The sequence below is a fragment of the Gorilla gorilla genome, chromosome Y (genome assembly GCF_029281585.2).
Source record: "Gorilla gorilla gorilla isolate KB3781 chromosome Y, NHGRI_mGorGor1-v2.1_pri, whole genome shotgun sequence".
Taxonomy (NCBI): Eukaryota; Metazoa; Chordata; class Mammalia; order Primates; family Hominidae; genus Gorilla; species Gorilla gorilla.
The window spans coordinates 29,340,797-29,358,223 of NC_073248.2; the positions used below are offsets into that span (position 1 = coordinate 29,340,797).

At 45.3% G+C, this 17,427-nt stretch overlaps 1 protein-coding gene across 8 annotated transcripts in view; it reads left to right on the forward strand.

Moving 5' to 3' along the window:
* NLGN4Y (neuroligin 4 Y-linked) overlaps positions 1-17,427 on the forward strand; it is a 323,530-nt gene that overhangs the window by 58,234 nt on the left and 247,869 nt on the right. The window contains exon 1 of one of the 8 annotated variants that reach the window (XM_063703363.1): positions 1,171-3,177. The exons of the other annotated variants lie outside the window; for them this stretch is intronic. The gene's annotated coding sequence lies outside the window, so the exon portion shown is untranslated. Of the gene's footprint in view, positions 1-1,170; positions 3,178-17,427 lie in introns of those variants that run through there. 8 annotated transcript variants of the gene reach the window in all.

The window sequence follows — 17,427 nt, forward strand, 5'->3', positions numbered from 1 at the left end:
TAGTTCATGCCTATGTTCTCAGCTATTCAGGAGGCTAAGGTGGGAGGATCACGTGAGTCTTGGAGGTCATGGCTGCAGTCAGCTGAGATCACACCACCACACTCTAGCCTGTGCAACAGAGTGGGACCCTGTCTCAAACAAACAAAAAAAAATTGTGCAGTGTACTCTTCAACAAGATAAAGTGGTTTCAGTAATAAACTACTAATAATATGATGATTTAGATTGAGCAAACTTCACTTAGTCATTTCTTTTTTATTATCTGATATGTTCTTTATAAAAAGTTTTAATTGCTTAAAAATGACCTAATGCTTCTCCCAAGCTTCCTTTTTTTTCTGTCTCTCTCTCTTAACTGAAGTCACAGAATGTTCTCCTGTGTGGTGTGCTAAACAACATTAAGAAATTATTAGCTTTAAGGACATTCTAAGAGTAAGGTTATAAACCTAAAACCCCTAAAAGATAAAAGAAAATTGGAAGAGGCCGTACGAACACTGTCCTCTCTCAAAGGGTCCCTTCTCATGGAAATAGGCTGCTATTCCAGGTCAGTGGGAGGTGATCCTATGGGAAGCCCGAGGGCCAGTGACATGATTATCAGCTCTAGAAGTTCATTCTATGGTCAGAGATGCTTGTGCAGTGGCCATTTTCTTTCATTATGATCTGGCCTTTCCCAGGCTTCAGAAGTGAAGAGGATTGACTTTCCTACTAATGAGCATTGGCACTTAGGAAGTGAATACTTTATCTTTTGCAGCTAGTGTGTTCTACATTTCTTCAGTGTACCTCCTGCCTGGTAAATGTCAGATTATTTGTTGACCATCTCTCAGGGTATAGTTCTTTGTGTTATTAAATGAGAACCTAGTGGCTTACAAAGCATTGGATTTTGAGGAGCCACTTTTATCCTAGATGATAACTCAAATCCATACAGTGCTGATATTTACAGCTGGGAGATGGCATTATCTTATCCTTGGGTCTATTGCTCAAATTTCTGATTTCAGCAGGACTTACTCACTGGCTGCCTTCTGTCTTGGGGATGCCTTTGATCTGTCTTGCCTTGGGGGACCCTCCCTCTGACCTGGAATAGCAGCCTATTTCCACAAGAATGGACCCTCTGAGAGAGGACAGTCTTCGTACTGGCTCTTCCATTTTTCCTTTATCTATTATGGGTTTTGGGTTTATAAATTTACTCTTAGAATGTCCTTAAAGCTAATAATTTTTAATGTTCTTTAGCATATTACTAAAAGCTATTCATCTGCTTGAGAGACTGAGGAAGGAGTGTTGCTTGAGCCTGAAAGATTGAGGCTGCAGTGAGCTGTGATCCTGCCACTGCACTCCAGCCTGGGTGGCAGAGAAAGACCTTGTCTCCAAAAAATAAAAAGGACAGGTACAGTAGCTCATGCGTGTAATCCAAGCACTTTGAGGGGCTGAGGCAGGAGGATTGCTTTAGGCCAGAGTTCTAGACCAGCCTGCAACATAGGGAGATTCATCTCTTCAAAACATAAAAAAATTAATTAGACATGATGGCACATGCCTGTAGTCCCAGCTTCTTGAGGGGTTGAGACCAGCAGGAGGATTTCTAGGGCCTAGGAGTTCCAGGATGCAATGAGCAATATGTATGTGGTTAATACGTATTGAAACCAGTTATTGGAGAATTAGTATGTGTTCTCCCACAAATTCAGTATGTTTTTGTAATGTTCCAACTAATTCAAATGGTATAAACATAATATATGCAAATTATTTTATGTTGTTTGTTTAAAAACCTTTTTGACTGAATCAGTCTATGATGCTTTAGTATTTGTAGTTGTGGGCAGAACTTAGTGTTAAGATAGCACTCACCTTGGTGATAGATTTCCACGGAGGGAATTTTTGCCAGATGTTAATTTAGCCTGAAGATGTTATAGATGTGGACAGTCATGCCCTCTAAGTCTGGGGTGGGCTAATTGAAAAGAACATGCAGGAACCAGGCTTGTTAGGGGATAAACATAGGGGAAATGGAACAATTATGGCAGAGGTTGAATTGGGTTTAATTGGGTTAGGAAGAGTGAAAGAATAGATTTTAATAAGAGGTCTGGAAATAGCCAAGAAACCCACTTATTGTAGAAAATGTGTGACATCTGATTACCGTAGTGAAAGAAAGATCCCCCTTTAAAAATCCTATCTATAAAGAAAGTAGTGGTAGGTAGAAGGAAATCTTCCCATGAATATATTTAAGAAAAACAGTGGGGAGGTCTGAGATTTCAAAGGGCCATGATTCAGATTATAATTCAAAAGAGAGACAAATGATAGTTCCTCTCTTCTTGGGTTTCAGGAAGGGGGAAGATTTTGCCACTTGTGAAATAATTTTGGAGCTTCTATAACCTTGAGCCTTTCTTCTTATTTTTTCCTGGACTTGACACATAAGGGGATTGATAAGATGGGACCAGAGAAGAAGCAGGTTTTGAAATGCCTTTTTTGATTCTGTTCATTTCTGGAATTCTTCACCATGGGCCTTAAAGAGTACATATTTGTTTCTGATACACAACATGCAGTAGTCTATTAATTAAGCTTTATTTCCTCAGCTAGGTTCCCTCCTCCATTAATTTGTGGGATTTTAGATGAAAACTTACTTGAACTGTGGTTTTCTCTGTGTTTGTGAATGGAAGGACATGTTTGTCTTTGACCTTCCTTTAGTTTCACATCTTAGTCTTGATATTTGAGTAGCTTTGTTTCAGACAGAGAAGGACCATGCGTTCAGTTGCTGGGACTGCTCTCTAGGTTAGAGGCTTTCTGGTCTTGGGGAAGATTCTCTGCAAACTAAGCAAGTGGCATAGATGCTTAATATTCTAAATGAGAGAAGCACTAGAGTTTTTTATTCATTACTTGTGAGCGCAGATGTGGCCTCTGGGGAAGCTCAGCTGAGGTGGTCTCATGTTCCACCAAAGGTCACCAGGGAGAGATGGCCAGGAAGACAGGAAGACTTGTCTCATCTGGGAGGGTATGGCAACAGCTATGCACGACCTCTTGTTGGAGATATGTGACATTCATTCATTTATTTATTTTTTGAAACACAGTTTCACTCTTTCACCCAGGCTGAAGTACAGTGGCATGATCATGGCTCACTGCAACTTCCCTGTCTCGAGCTCAAGCCATTCTCCCACCTCAGCCTCCTGAGTAGCTAGGACAGCAGGCAGGTACCACTCTGTCCAGGTAATTTTTAAAATCTTTTTAGGAACAAGGTATTGCCATGTTGCCCAGGCTGGTCTGGAACTCCTAGGCTCCACTCCCGCATTGGCCTCCAAAAGTGCTGGTATTGCAGGGATGAGCCTTGGTGCCTGGCCCATTTATTCTTAAGTACTTATGCTCAGGGCAGGTCTTCCAAGGGAAGAAAAGAACAGCCAGATAAGACTCGTATGAGATAGCTGAGGAGGTGGCATTTCATCCTTCCATGCATATCCTCCTTATCCACAAGCAGAATGCTGTCCTACAACCATTGCTGTCCGCATTAGGTCATGATAGGTAGACATGCAGATGATGACAACAGACTGGCAGTTAGCCAAGGATTCTCAGTGTTGCACGTTGCATGGGTGAGGGTGTGTGATGGATGCCTCTGGCAGTTGGGTGGAAAATTGGTACGTTTTGTAAAAATGATATGTTTAAGTCTTCTAATAAGGTAAATACTTATAAGAGGAAGTCAGTTTTATTGAAATAGTTAGCACATATATTAATATTAATATTTAAGGCCAGGTGCATTGACTCATTCTTGTAAATCCCAGCATTTGGGGATGATGAGGTGAGAAGATCTCTTGAGGCCAGGAGTTCAAGTTGCCAGCCTGGACAACAAAGGGAGACTGTGTTTCCACAAACAATAAAATAAAAAAAAAAAAGATATATTTAAACTGGGCTGTAGTAATACATGTGTATCTTTATTGTATATTAAGTAGCTGGATCTACTTATAAGGTTCATACTAGTCACAATTGCTTAGTACAATTGAGTTTAAACAATATTTTTGGGTATTTGTCCTACCAACATTGATAATGGAAGAAAATACTAAATTTCAGTGCATGGTAATGAAACTAAACATGTAATTCCTTTTTCCCATTGCAGTTAGTAGAACCCATAGAATTTATCTAAAGACACCTAGGTGGCAAAAGATAAATGCTTGAGGGTATGATACCCCATTCTCCATGATGTGATTGCATACCTGTATGAAAACATCTCATGTACCTCATAAATATATATACATGTTATGTACCCACAAAAATAAACAAATAAAGAAACTTGGATGGGATTGGGATTTTTGATGTTAGGGTGGAGAACGTCTGCATTGAGGATTGTGTAGAGGGAAGAGTTTTGATTTATTATAACAATTTCTTTAAAAAAACAAAACAAAACAAAACAAAAAAAAAACCTGCATGTGATGTGAGGAATTTTGCCAGAGGTGGAGAATGTGAAACTCACTAGTTGAAAACATTCTATACTGAGGTAATTTTTTTATGTCAAAAAGAAAGTGAAGAGTGTGGCAGATTAAAATCTTCATGTTATTTGCATTTTACAAGCTTGGAAGTCTCAATATCAATTATTATTGACTGCTATTTACTGCAATTTTTGACACAAAACATACTTCATTTTAATGAACTTTGCCTTGTTTGAATGTTCGTAAGACTTTGGAGGGAGTTTTAGAAAGAGATAGTTGCCTTTGATCCGTGAAGTATATTATTTGGTCTATCCTGATTCTGTCTCTTGACTTTGCACCTGTCTTTCCTGAACCCTGTTTAAAAGAAGCTTCTTTTTATGCCTTTTTTCTTCCTTCCTATTCTAATATGAGATACAGAGGTTTTTATGGGTAACATCTTGTCTATATGCCAGATTGTGGAAGCCTTGGTTGTTACCCAGGGATGGAAGGTCTGATCTCAGTTAAGTTCTGACCCTAGGACAAGAAGTCCCTCTGGAGTAACTGACTCAGTGGGGTAGAGCTTATTTTCACAAATTAATATTCCTGTCTGGGGATGGCAGTGGAAACATTTTGGGCAGTGGGTGGAAATGATAATGTTCAAGCCTGAAGATGAAGTTTGCCTTTTCTCGGAGCTTGTACAGTGTCATATTCCAGAAATAAACTGTGTGGGAAAGGTGGTGTTTAGTAAACTAGAGCTGTACACCTTGCAAGGCCCTCATCTTGTCATTCTGCACTGTAAGAAGCACATGAAGGAAGAGTGTAGGTTGTCAGAGAGAGCATCACACTGAAGTAGGAACTTCTTACATACAGCTGTCTGCCTAAAGTAAAGTAACTTTAGCAAATAGGATCTGTGATATAGAAATTGGAAACTCTAGCCAGGCTTGTGAAAGATGGAGCTGGGGTCACAGGTGGTGGACTGGAAAGCGTTCTGAAGAAACTCAGCTTTTTGGATATTGTACAGTTCATTAGGGGAGCTATGAGAAGCAGTTATGAAGCTCCTTATGAACGAAACGTAGATGCCGGGTGCATTGGCTCACACCTGTAATCCCAGAGCTTTCAGAGGCTGAGGCGGGCAGATCATGAGGTCAGGTGATTGAGACCATCCTGGCCAACATGGTGAAACCCCGGCTCTACTAAAAACACAAAAATCAGCTGGGAGTGGTGGTGCATGCCTGTAATCACAGCTACACAGGAGGCTGAGGCAGGAGAATCGCTTGAACCAGGGAGTCAGTAGTTGCAGTGAACCGAGATCACGAGATCACGCCACTGCATTCCAGCCTAGCAACAGAGGAAAACTCTGTCTTAAAAAAAGAAACAAAGAAACAAAAACAAAGAAAGAGACATAGAAACATACCCATCAGTGTTACTCAGGAGGGTTCTGGTTCCTGTTTTGCACTTGGCAGTACACACTTGTTCTTGTCCACATTATCCTCCATCTGTCCACATGATCAACCATCTGCAGTCCCACCACCAGCCAAGGGTCGTGCCAGGTCAGAGGTACTAACTCCAGGTCAAACTGTATTATTTTGAAATGGAGTTATTTGTTATTGTTGTTCTTACTCAAACTAGCAGTTTTCCTTTGTAGAAGAACTCGGTTTCCACTCTGGGTTAAATATTTCGTTTATGTGATCAAGATTATCTCTGTCCATCAGATACAGCAATGAGAAACCCTTTTACAGAAAATGGGGTTAAAAGTGACAGGATATCTAGAATTGTTTATTTTGTTTGCTAAATTGCAGGTAAATATATTCGCAGAACTAGTTTTGATAACCTTTTTAAAAATAGGCTTATTTGACATTGGCTGAAACTAAGACTCTAGCACTTTACTGCTACATCAATGAATGACAAGTCTCTCTCTATTCAGCATGAAATCCCTGCAGGCAAAAACCACAGGGATTACATCATGAAGGCTACGAGAATTTTATGGTGGAAACCTGAGTGAAGCAGGTGGTAGAAGAATCTGATGTAGTACCATGCCCACAGGAGATGATCTAAGAACGCCCTCACACCTAACCTTGCAAGTTTTCTACCTTCTGTGTCTTGGTTTCCTCTAATTTCTTTGTCTCTTTTCTCCCTTTTAATTTAATAGGGTTTGCTGAAGACTTTCTCTCTTCCAAGTTCAAGTATTAGTCATCTCTGGGCTTTGCCGTTAGATACTCATCATAGTCTAACAATGAATGTAAGCACTGAGGAAGTAAGTAATGGTGACAATGTGGATGTTCCTTTTGGTATCATTTTTCTCATGCTCTGTAAATCTTGGTGGTCTCATATTCATATTATTGAATACCAATGCTTAACCCCTCTCTGCCGTCTTTACAGAAGTCCCCTGGTCTACCTCTCTCTACATGTCTAAAATTGTAGAATTGTCTTCTAGGCACTCTATTGCAAATTCCCTTTTGCACAAGCCCAACGTTTCACAGAAGGAGCAGGTGGGAGGCAATGGACCACAGCATGGCTCAATTGTAGCAATTGAAAGGCAAGCTTTGTCTCATCAGCTGCAGTGTTTACTACTTGAGGATGGGAATTTGATTGGTGTATCTTTACATTTTATCAAAGTGGGTTTCACCATGGAAGCATTCAGTGGTACCTCAGTGAATAATTATAATTAGCTAGGATTTCTTTGGAGGATATTTATTGTTCTAAATTTGTATATATTTATATGTACATACTGTATTAGTTCATTTTCATGCTGCTGATAAAGACATACCTGAGACTCGGTAATTTATAAAGAAAAAGAGGTTTAATGAACTCATAGTTCTTTGTAGTTGGGAGGCCTCACAGTCCTGGCAATAGGCAAGGGAAGAACAAAGGCACATCTTACATGGCAACAGGCAAAAAGAGAGAGCTTGTGCAGGGGAACTCCTCTTTAAAAAAACCATCAGATCTTGTGACCTCATAGTTCACATGAGAACATGACAGTGAATAAGTCATGGGTGGAAACTGCCCCCATGATTCAATTATCTCCCACTGGGTCCCTCCCCTTACATGTGGGAATTATGAGAGCTACAATTCTAGATGAGATTTGTGTGGAGACACAGCCAAACCATGTCACATACATATGCATATCTTTGTGTAGGGGATCTTTATGTAAGGTATGTGAATACAGGTGTGTATATTCATATACTCTTGAACTTTCTCAAACACATACCATAGAATGTGTAATAATGTGTCTGGAATTGGTGGGTTCTTGTTCTCACTGACTTCAACAATGAAGCCGCGGACCCTCGCGGTGAGTGTTATAGTTCTTAAGGTGGTGCGTCTGGAGTCTGTCCCTTCTGATGTTCAGATGTGTTCGGAGTTTCTTCCTTCTGGTGGGTTCGTGGTCTCACTGGCTCAGGAGTGAAGCTGCAGACCTTCGCGGTGAATGTTACAGCTCTTAAGATAGCACATCTGGAGTTGTTCATTCCTCCTGGTGGGCTCGTGGTCTTGCTGGACTCAGGAGTGAAGCTGCAGATCTTCACGGTGAGTGTTACAGCTCATAAAAGCATTGTGGACCCAAAGAGTGAGCAGTAGCAAGATTTATTGCAAAGAGCAAAAAGAACAAAGCTTCCACAGTGTGGAAGGGGACCCGAGTGGGTTGCCAATGCTGGCTCGGGCAGCCTGCTTTTATTCTTTTATCTGGCCCCACCCACATCCTGCTGATTGGTAGAGCCGAGTGGCCTGTTTTGTCAGGGCGCTGATTGGTGCATTTACAATGCCTGAGCTAGATACAAAGGTTCTCCATGTCCCCATCAGATTAGTTAGATACAGTTTCCACACACATGTTCTCCAAGGCCCCACCAGAGCAGCTAGATACAGAGTGTCAATTGGTGCATTCCCAAACCTTGAGCTAAACACAGGGTGCTGATTGGTGTATTTACAATCCTTGAGCTAGATACAGAGTGCCGATTGGTGTATTTACAATCCCTGAGCTAGATATAAAGACTCTCCACGTCCTCACTAGAGCAGCTAGATACAGAGTGTCGATTGTTGCACTCACAAACCTTGAGTTAAACATAGGGTGCTGATTGGTGTATTTACAATCCCTGAGCTAGATATAAAGACTCTCCACGTCCTCACAAGAGCAGCTAGATACAGTGTCGATTGGTGCACTCACAAACCTTGAGCTAAACACAGGGTGCTGACTGGTGTATTTACAATCCCTGAGCTAGATATAAAGACTCTCCACGTCCCCACCAGACTCAGGAGCCCAACTGGCTTCACCTAGTGGATCCCGCACCGGGGCTTCAGGTGGAGCTCCCTGCCAGTCCTGCACCGTGTGCTCGTATTCCTCAGCTCTTGGGTGGTCGATGGGTCTAGGCACTGTGGAGCAGGGGGTGGTGCTTACTGGGGAGGCTCGGGCCACATAGGAGCCCATGGAATGGGTGGGAGGCTCAGGCATGGTGGGCTGCAGGTCCCGAGCCCTGCCCCGTGGGAAGGCAGCTGAGGCCCGGCTAGAAATTGAGTGCAGCGCCAGTGGGCCAGCACTGCTGGGGGACTCAGTACACCCTCTGCAGCCACTGGCCCGAGTGCTAAGTCCCCCATTGCCCGGGGCCAGCAGCGCTGGCCAGCTGCTCTGAGTGCGGGGCCCACCAAGCCCACGCCCACACGGAACTCCAGCTGGCCCACAAGTGCTGCATGCAGCCCGAGTTCCTGCTCACGCCTCTCCCTCCACATCTCCCTGTAAGCTGACAGAGTGGGCTCCAGCCTTGGCCAGCCCAGAAAAGGGCTCCCACAGTGTAGTGCACGGGCTGAAGGGCCCCTCAAATGCCACCAAAGTGGGAGCCCAGGCAGGGGAGGTGCCGAGAGCCAGCGAGGGCTCTGAGGACTGCCAGCATGCTGTCACCTCTCAATCCCCCCTCTAAACAGGACACCCCAACTGCTGTTGGGAATTTGGTCAATGACCGCTCTGGATACTTCCTGCTGGATACGGGCGAAAAGAAGGGGCCCTGCAGTTGTGGTGTCCTTCAGAGAAGAACTCTCTAGGCCAGGGGAAGTGCCAGCAGGTCGGTCCAGGGGTCCTCGGTAGAAGTTGTTAGTTGAACTCATTTGGGGTTCCATTTGTAAGACCATCTGTAGCTTGATGGCCTCAATTCTAGAGGAAACAAATTTGAAAAGAAGGTTAAAAATACAGGGCCCAAAGGAGAGTAACAGCAAGATGGCTGCCATGGTACCTAGAAAGGGGAGAAACCATGTTGCCCAACTCCAGAGGTTGGTATAAGAATTTGAAAGGCATTGTCTGATTTCAGAAGCCTTTTCCAGTAAACGCCGGGCAGCATCTCGTACTATCCCTGAGTGGTTAGTGTAAAAACAACACTCTTCCCCTAAGAAGGTGCAGAGTCCTCCTTTCTCAGCAGTGAGGCAGTCTAGACCTCGGCGGTTTTGGAGAGTCACTGCTGCCAAAGAGTCTATTTGGGATTGTAAAGTAAGAATAGATTTTGTTATTTCTTGCAAACTGTCTGACAAATCATTTGAGAGTGTGTGGTAGTAGGATAATGAAGTTGATAGACCAGCTATTCCGGTTCCTGTAGCAGTAGCCATTCCTAACCCTATAAGTAGTGGTATTAGTTGTATGGCTCTGTGCTGACGGACTTGAGCTTTGAGGGGTACTGATAAGGTCTGATTTCCTGGGACAATGTTAATGTTAGGACTTAGAAAGACTAAGGTGCAGGTGCCTGTCCAGTTAGTGGGGAGGCAGATACAGGTTGACATTCCACATAAGAAGAATATGCCTTGGCTGGGTAGACAGAACTGGTTATGTATGTTAAAAAGATGTGTGAGTTTGTTATTTTCATTTTCCCATACTCCTAGAGTACTTGCTAAGGTAGCTCCAGTGAGTGGCGGGAAAGGGGTGTTGGGAGCAAACTGAGTGGCTCCCTGTGTTCTATTTTCCCAGTGGAGAAAAAACTGTTTTGTATCCACTATGAACCATTCCATAGAGTGATTGAAAGAGGGGATGAGAAGGCATTCACTAGTGGTAGGGGCGCTGTTGCAGGGAGTCCAGGGGTGATTGGTCATGCAGGGAGTATGTTTGCCATTGCAAAACCTGGACTGTTTGTTCACCAGGGAGGAGGTGATGATTTTGGGGGGCCCTGAGAAGCGGACAAGCCATCTGAATGGAGCTGTTTGGGTGACTCAAAAGTTACTATGATCATTTGGAGCTTGAAGTTGTAGGATGTAATTACATTGATGTGTTGGTAGGTGCCACAGAGGCAGGCCTGATAACAGGTTGCATTGGATGCATAAAGGGGCTTCGAAAGTTAAGATAGTGTTCGTGGTTACAGGGCCATGTATGGGCTTTTCATTGCTTGTGTAATAGGTGAGGTTGGAAATGTAAGAACGTAAAAGTTGTGTTGCACGTCCTGTTAGGGTATTTTTGGTCCCATCAGATATTGGGAAGTCAGCCAATGATTGCATATTTAGAAGTTGGAAAGGGTCTTTTCCTTCATAACGAGGGTGGAAGGTCAAGTTGGTAAAGACCCAGTTTTTTGCAGGAATGGGAGTGGCAATGTAGGCAGAGGTTGATAGAGAGACACACAGCCAACAGTCATTTGTCAGGGAAGGATTGGACTGGTTTAACAGAGTGTGAGTTAAGTTGAGAGTCTTGTAGAGGTAATTACAAGCTAGTGAAAGGGGAGGGGTGATTGTATGAGGTTTCCAAGGAAGCAGGAGGGATACATAGGCAAAGAGCAAATAGGAAGGTAAAGAGGGTGCTCTGGAAAATGAGATCATTTTATCTAGTCTGAGTTAGAGGTAGGAGTAAATTACTTTCAAAAGGAAGGAAGATAGAAAGGAGGTTGATGTGATTAGGATTTTCATTCTGGCAGGAGCTAGAGTATATTTTCCTATCACAAAGAGTATGGTTAGTGTGCTGTTTTCACTTATCTTTTTTAAGGAGGAAGAGGTCTTTCCTCAGGATCAGTGGTAGGAGCCTTTTTAGTCTGGGATGTTTCCTTCCGAAATAGGAGGTGGAAGTCCTCCAATGGTTCACAGGTGTATCGAGGCTGGTCTGGCTGATCTTGGGACTGCTGAGCTGATGATCCCACAGGTTCCTCAGGGGATGTCCAAAGTTTAACTCAGGAGTGGTGAATCAAAGATTCCACTCCTGCCACGTTAACTGCAGTGGGAGTAGAGAGGATTATAGAGTATGGTCCTTCCCACAAAGAGTCCATAGATGGGGAGGTAGAGGGAAGAGATTTGACCAACACTAGATCTCCTGGTTGAAACAACTCTGTTCCCTGTTCTCTGTGACATCCTTCAGGTAGATTTTTAAGGTTTTGTTGATATTTTGCCAAAGTTATATCTTTGACAAAGTTGGCCATTTCCTGATTGAGTAGGAGGTCATTTGTGAGAAAAGGTCACCCATACAGCATTTCATATGGACTGAGCCCTATTTTGTGGGGAGAATTTCGAATTCTCAACAAGGCCATGGGCAAAAGAGTAGGCCATGGGAGGTGAGTTTCTTGTGTTAGTTTCCTTAAGTGCCTCTTGAGTGTTTCATTTGCCTTCTCAACCTTCCCAGATGATTGTGGCCTCCAGGAGCAGTGAAGGCGATATTGTATCCCTAGCGCCTTGGAGACTCCCTGAGTTGTCGTGGCTTTAAAAGCTGGACCATTCTCACTCTGTAAGCTTTGGGGAAGCCTGAATCTAGGAATTATTAGGACTTTAATCACTTCCTGAGCCTTCTCTGTCTTGCAGGGGAAAGCTTCTATCCAATTTGTAAAGGTATCAACACAGACCAACAAGTATTGAAATCCCTCTGACTTAGGCATATGGGAGAAGTCTAACTGCCAGTCCTCTCCGGAATAGTGACCTATTCTTTGTTCCCCAACAGGGGCCTTATGATATACCAAGGGATTATTCTTTTGGCACACCTCACAGGCTTTGACTACCTGTCGGATGGTCCGGAGGAGATTTGGCCCTGTAAATAGGAATTTGGCCATTTGATTAGTGTTTTCAATACCCATATGAAAAGTTTGGTGGAGGATCTTAAGTATTTTCCACTGGCTGCCTTCAGGTATAAGTACCTTTCCTTCTTCTGTCACCAACCACCCCGAAGGGAGAAAACTATGCCCCCATGAAAGTCCCCATTCTGTTTCAGTCTGGGAATACTGGGGCTGCATCTCCTGGAGGGGGTTGTTCCATACCAAGGGTCCTTCCATAGGTATTTCTAATGGGGGATTCCTCCTGGCAGCAGCTTTGGCCTCAGCATCTGCCTGATGGTTTTTCTGCCTTTTCTGCCTTTTCTCCTTCACCTTTCTGATGGCTTTGTCAGTGTAAGATTCCCACCTCTTTGTGTTTTTTTCACTGTGTGACTGGGCGGGCATTGTTTTGCCCTTTCAGATTGTCCTTCCAATGCCCAGACTTCAGGGTTGATTCCCTTCTCAAGTAGGGGACAACAAATGGGTAAATTGTTCCCCATATTCATGTAGATAATAGCTCCAGCCTTGGCTAATATATCCCTCCCTAATAAGGGTGTGGGACTTTCAGGCATAACAAGAAAGGCATGTGAAAAGAGCAAAGTCTCCCAATTACAACTGAGGAGGTGGGGCCGTCCCAGGATTCCTCAGGTGGTAACAGACCTTGAGGACAGTCGTCCAGGACAGGAGATTAACACTGAGAAGGCCACGCCAGTATCCAGGAGGAAGTCAATTTCCTGGCCCTCAATAGTTAAACATACCCGGGGCTCAGTGAGGGTGATGACATGAGTTGGCGCTTGCCCTGGGCACCCTCAGTCCTGTTGTTGGATCATCTGGTTGGGGGCTTCTGACCCAGGGAACCTTCATCCTCTGGGGCAGTGCACCTTCCAGTGATTGCCTTGGCATAGTGGACATGGACGAGGGGGCAGCTTGTTTCTTATTGGACAATCTTTTTTAAAGTGTCCTAGTAAACTGCACTGATAACAAGCCCTACCATGTGATTGGCCTGCTCCATTTTCTGACCTCTCTGAACCACCAAAGTTTGTTTGTCTGAGGGCCATGACTAAGGCTGTGGCCTTTCTCTGATCTTGCTCTTCCTTTTGGGCCTGTTCCTCTTGGTCCCTATTATAGAACACTGAGGTTGCCAGGTTTAATAATGTCTCTAGATTTTGTTCATGGCCCAGGGCTTGCTTTTGGAGCTTTCTCCTGATATCTGCAGCTGATTGATTGGGTAATAAACTTATCTTTTAGAATCAATTGACCCTCGAGTGATTCAGGTGACAGGAGAGTATATTTTCTTAAGGCCTCTTGTAGCCGCTCGAGGAAGGCAGAATGATTTTCTTCCTTTCCCTGGGTTATGGTAGATATCATTGAATAATTCATGGGCTTTTTTCTAATTCTCCTTAGTCCTTCTAAGACAGGTCAACAGATGTTTACAATTCCAGTCCCCATGATCTGAGTCAAGGTCCCAGTGGGGATCCATACTGGGGTTGGCTTGCTGACCAGTAGGGAATTTGTCCCTTTCTTCAGCTGTCATTCTATCATTTACTTGACTAAGATACCAGGTATCTCCAAACTGTCAGGCTGCAGCTAAATCCGCATTCTTTTCATTAAAGGCCAGGGTTTGAACTATCAGTAGCATGACATCTCTCCAAGTGAGGTCAAAGGTTTGCCCTAGACGCTGTAGGACATCTGTGTACCTATCACGATCATCTGAAAACTTCCCCAGGTCTGCCTTGATCTGTTTTAAATCAGAGAGGGAGAAGGGGACATATACCCGGGTTGGGCCAAATTCCCCTCCCCCTACAGCTTGAAGGGGACATACCGACAGCCCGGGGGTTTTTGTGGACCTTTGGAGATTTCTTTGCTTATCTCCTTCTGGGCAGGGGATGTTAGAGGAGGAGTATCATCAATAGGAAGGGGAGCTATAGCGAGGCTAGGATATAGGGGTAAGCTGAGGGGTCCTCCTGTGGGATGCAAATTGCAAGCTTTGCATAGTTGTGTATTCTCCCTCAATGAAAAGAAAGCTTGGACATAAGGTGTTTCACTCCATTTGCCTTCCCTCTTACAGAAAAGGTCAAGCTGCAGGATAGTGTTGTAATTTGTACTTCCCTCAGGTGGCCATTTTTCCCCATCAGAAAGAGAATACTGGGGCCAAGCCATAGTGCAGGAAAAAAATGAGCTGCCTCTTTTTCAGGGTTTGTGGGTCAAATTTGTCCCAATGGCTTAGGATGCATTTCAAGGGTGAGCCTGTTGATGCCTGAGTGTTTCCCATCTGAAAGACAAAATTGCCCACGGTTTTGGTTTGTTTTGTCTCTCTCCCTGTCCAAGAAGCCTCAACAGTCCCTGGACCCTGCTGATCGGAATAGTTGCACTCACTGACGCAGCAGCAGAAACACTAGTTTTCCTCCCAGACCACATGGAGAACCAAAGAATGTCCTTACCGACGCAATCTTAAAAACCTGCACCCTTGCCTGTCCTCCTAGACCACAAGGAGGACCGACTGAGAAAAATTGGATTTAGTGGCCCTTACCGACGCATTCTCAAAAACCTCTTAGAGTCCTAAGCATTCTCCTGTTAGTATTAGGACTTTACCTGTGTCCTATAAAGATGTTATGCCCCAAAAATTAAATGGAGGGCCATACCCTGAGGGAGGGAAGGGATCTTCAGGGTTGGAAGAGTGACACCTTTTGTCCTCACTTATAGGAAGGATACAATTTCTGAGGCTCCCCATATCCTAGCTTCAGGAATAACTTTTGTTAGGCCTGTTAGTCTGAGGAGGGATCCTAAAATTCCAGGTAGTCCCCACTATGATGGGGCCTTGGGCAATAACTGTATCTTTCTGATTGGTGAGCCCGGGTGCCTAAAGAAGGTAACAGAGTCCTGGAGTTTATACTAGAAGTCAGTCTTATAGAAGAAACAAGAAAAGCACCAGAGGCAGGTAGCAATTTTTAGAAGCGGGTCTAGACTCAGAAGAGAGGCGAAAGGAAGTTTGTCTGGCACGCATTGGGACCCAGAGGGCAAGGGTCAATATAGATAATATAGATAGGCGAGTCTCGTTTGGGCGACATGCTTGAGAGTTCCGCTCATGGCCACAGGGTCAACCAACGTGTTGTTGGAACCCCGGAGCTGCATGGCTTTCCTCTCTGTCGACCCTTGGCTCAGCCCAGAAGTACAGAAAAAGCAGAAGCTGGTTCTAGGCAAACCAATGGTCCTAACTCCAAAGAGTTGGGGGTTGTTAGAGCCCTTTCCCAGAAAGCCTGACACCCGTGTCTTTAGTCTGGCAGCCGTGCTAGCCACCTTTAACTGGCCGACAGGTGCCCGGTATTTAGCCCCCAAACTCTAAGGAAAGATAGGACAGTATAGCAAGCGAAAGGGGTCCAATGGTACTCACTGCTTGGCGATAGGTGATGGTCTCACCGCTTGGCGATTGTCTCACCGCTTGGCGATAGGCGATGGTCACACCGCTCAGCGATAGGCAAAAGTCCCTTCGTGGTCGCCAAAATGTGTCTGGAATTGGTGGGTTCTTGGTCTCACTGACTTCAAGAATGAAGCTGTGGACCCTCAAGGTGAGTGTTACAGCTCTTAAGGTGGCGTGTCTGGAGTCTGTCCCTTCTGATGTTCAGATGTATTCAGAGTTTCTTCCTTCTGGTGGGTTTGTGGTCTCGCTGGCCCAGGAGTGAAGCTGCAGACCTTCGCGGTGAATGTTACAGCTCTTAAGGTAGCCCGTCTGGAGTTGTTCGTTCCTCCAGGTGGGCTCATGGTCTTGCTGGGCTCGGGAGTGAAGCTGCAGATCTTCATGGTGAGTGTTACAGCTCATAAAAGCAGCGTGGACCCAAAAAGTGAGCAGTAGCAAGATTTATTGCAAAGAGCGAAAGAACAAAGCTTCCACAGTGTGGAAGGGGACCCGAGTGGGTTGCCAATGCTGGCTCGGGCAGCCTGCTTTTATTCTCTTATCCGGCCCCACCCACATCCTGCTGATTGGTAGAGCTGAGTGGCCTGTTTTGTCAGGGTGCTGATTGGCGCGTTTACAATCCCTGAGCTAGATACAAAGGTTCTCCATGTCCCCATCAGATTAGTTAGATACAGAGTTTCCACACACATGTTCTCCAAGGCCCCACCAGAGCAGCTAGATACAGAGTGTCAATTGGTGCATTCCCAAACCTTGAGCTAAACACAGGGTGCTGATTGGTTTATTTACAATCCTTGAGCTAGATACAGAGTGCCAATTGGTGTATTTACAATCCTTGAGCTAGACATAAAGGTTCTCCACGTCCTCACCAGAGCAGCTAGATACAGAGTGTCGATTGGTGTACTCACAAACCTTGAGCTAAACACAGGGTGCTGACTGGTGTATTTACAATCCCTGAGCTAGATATAAAGACTCTCCACGTCCCCACCAGACTCAGGAGCCCAGCTGGCTTCACCTAGTGGATCCCGCACCAGGGCTACACGTGGAGCTGCCTGCCAGTCCTGAGCCATGCGCTCGCATTCCTCAGCCCTTGGGTGGTCAATGGGACTGGGTGCCGTGGAGCAGGGGGTGGTGCTCGTCAGGGAGGCTCGGGCTGCACAGGAGCCCATGGAGTGGGTGGCAGGCTCAGGCATGGTGAGCTGCAGGTCCTGAGCCCTGCCCTGTGGGAAGGCAGCTGAGGCCCGGCTAGAAATCGAGTGCTGCGCCGGTGGGCCAGCACTGCTGGGGTACTCAGTATACCCTCCACAGCCACTGGCCCGGATGCTAAGTCCCCCATTGCCTGGGGCCAGCAGGGCTGGCTGGCTGCTCTGAGTGCGGGGCCCGCCAAGCCCACGCCCACCCGGAACTCCAGCTGGCCTGCAAGCGCAGCACGCAGCCCCGGTTCCCGCTCACGCCTCTCCCTCCACACCTCCCTACAAGCTGAAGGAGTGGGCTCCAGCCTTGGCCAGCCCAGAAAAGGGCTCCCACAGTGCAGTGGGGGGACTGAAGGGCTCCTCTAATGCCACCAAAGTGGGAGCCCAGGCAGGGGAGGTGCCAAGAGCAAGCAAGGGCTCTGAGGACTGCCAGCAATGCTGTCACCTCTCAATAATATCCCTGAATTACATCTGCTACTCCGCTACTCTACCCATCTAAC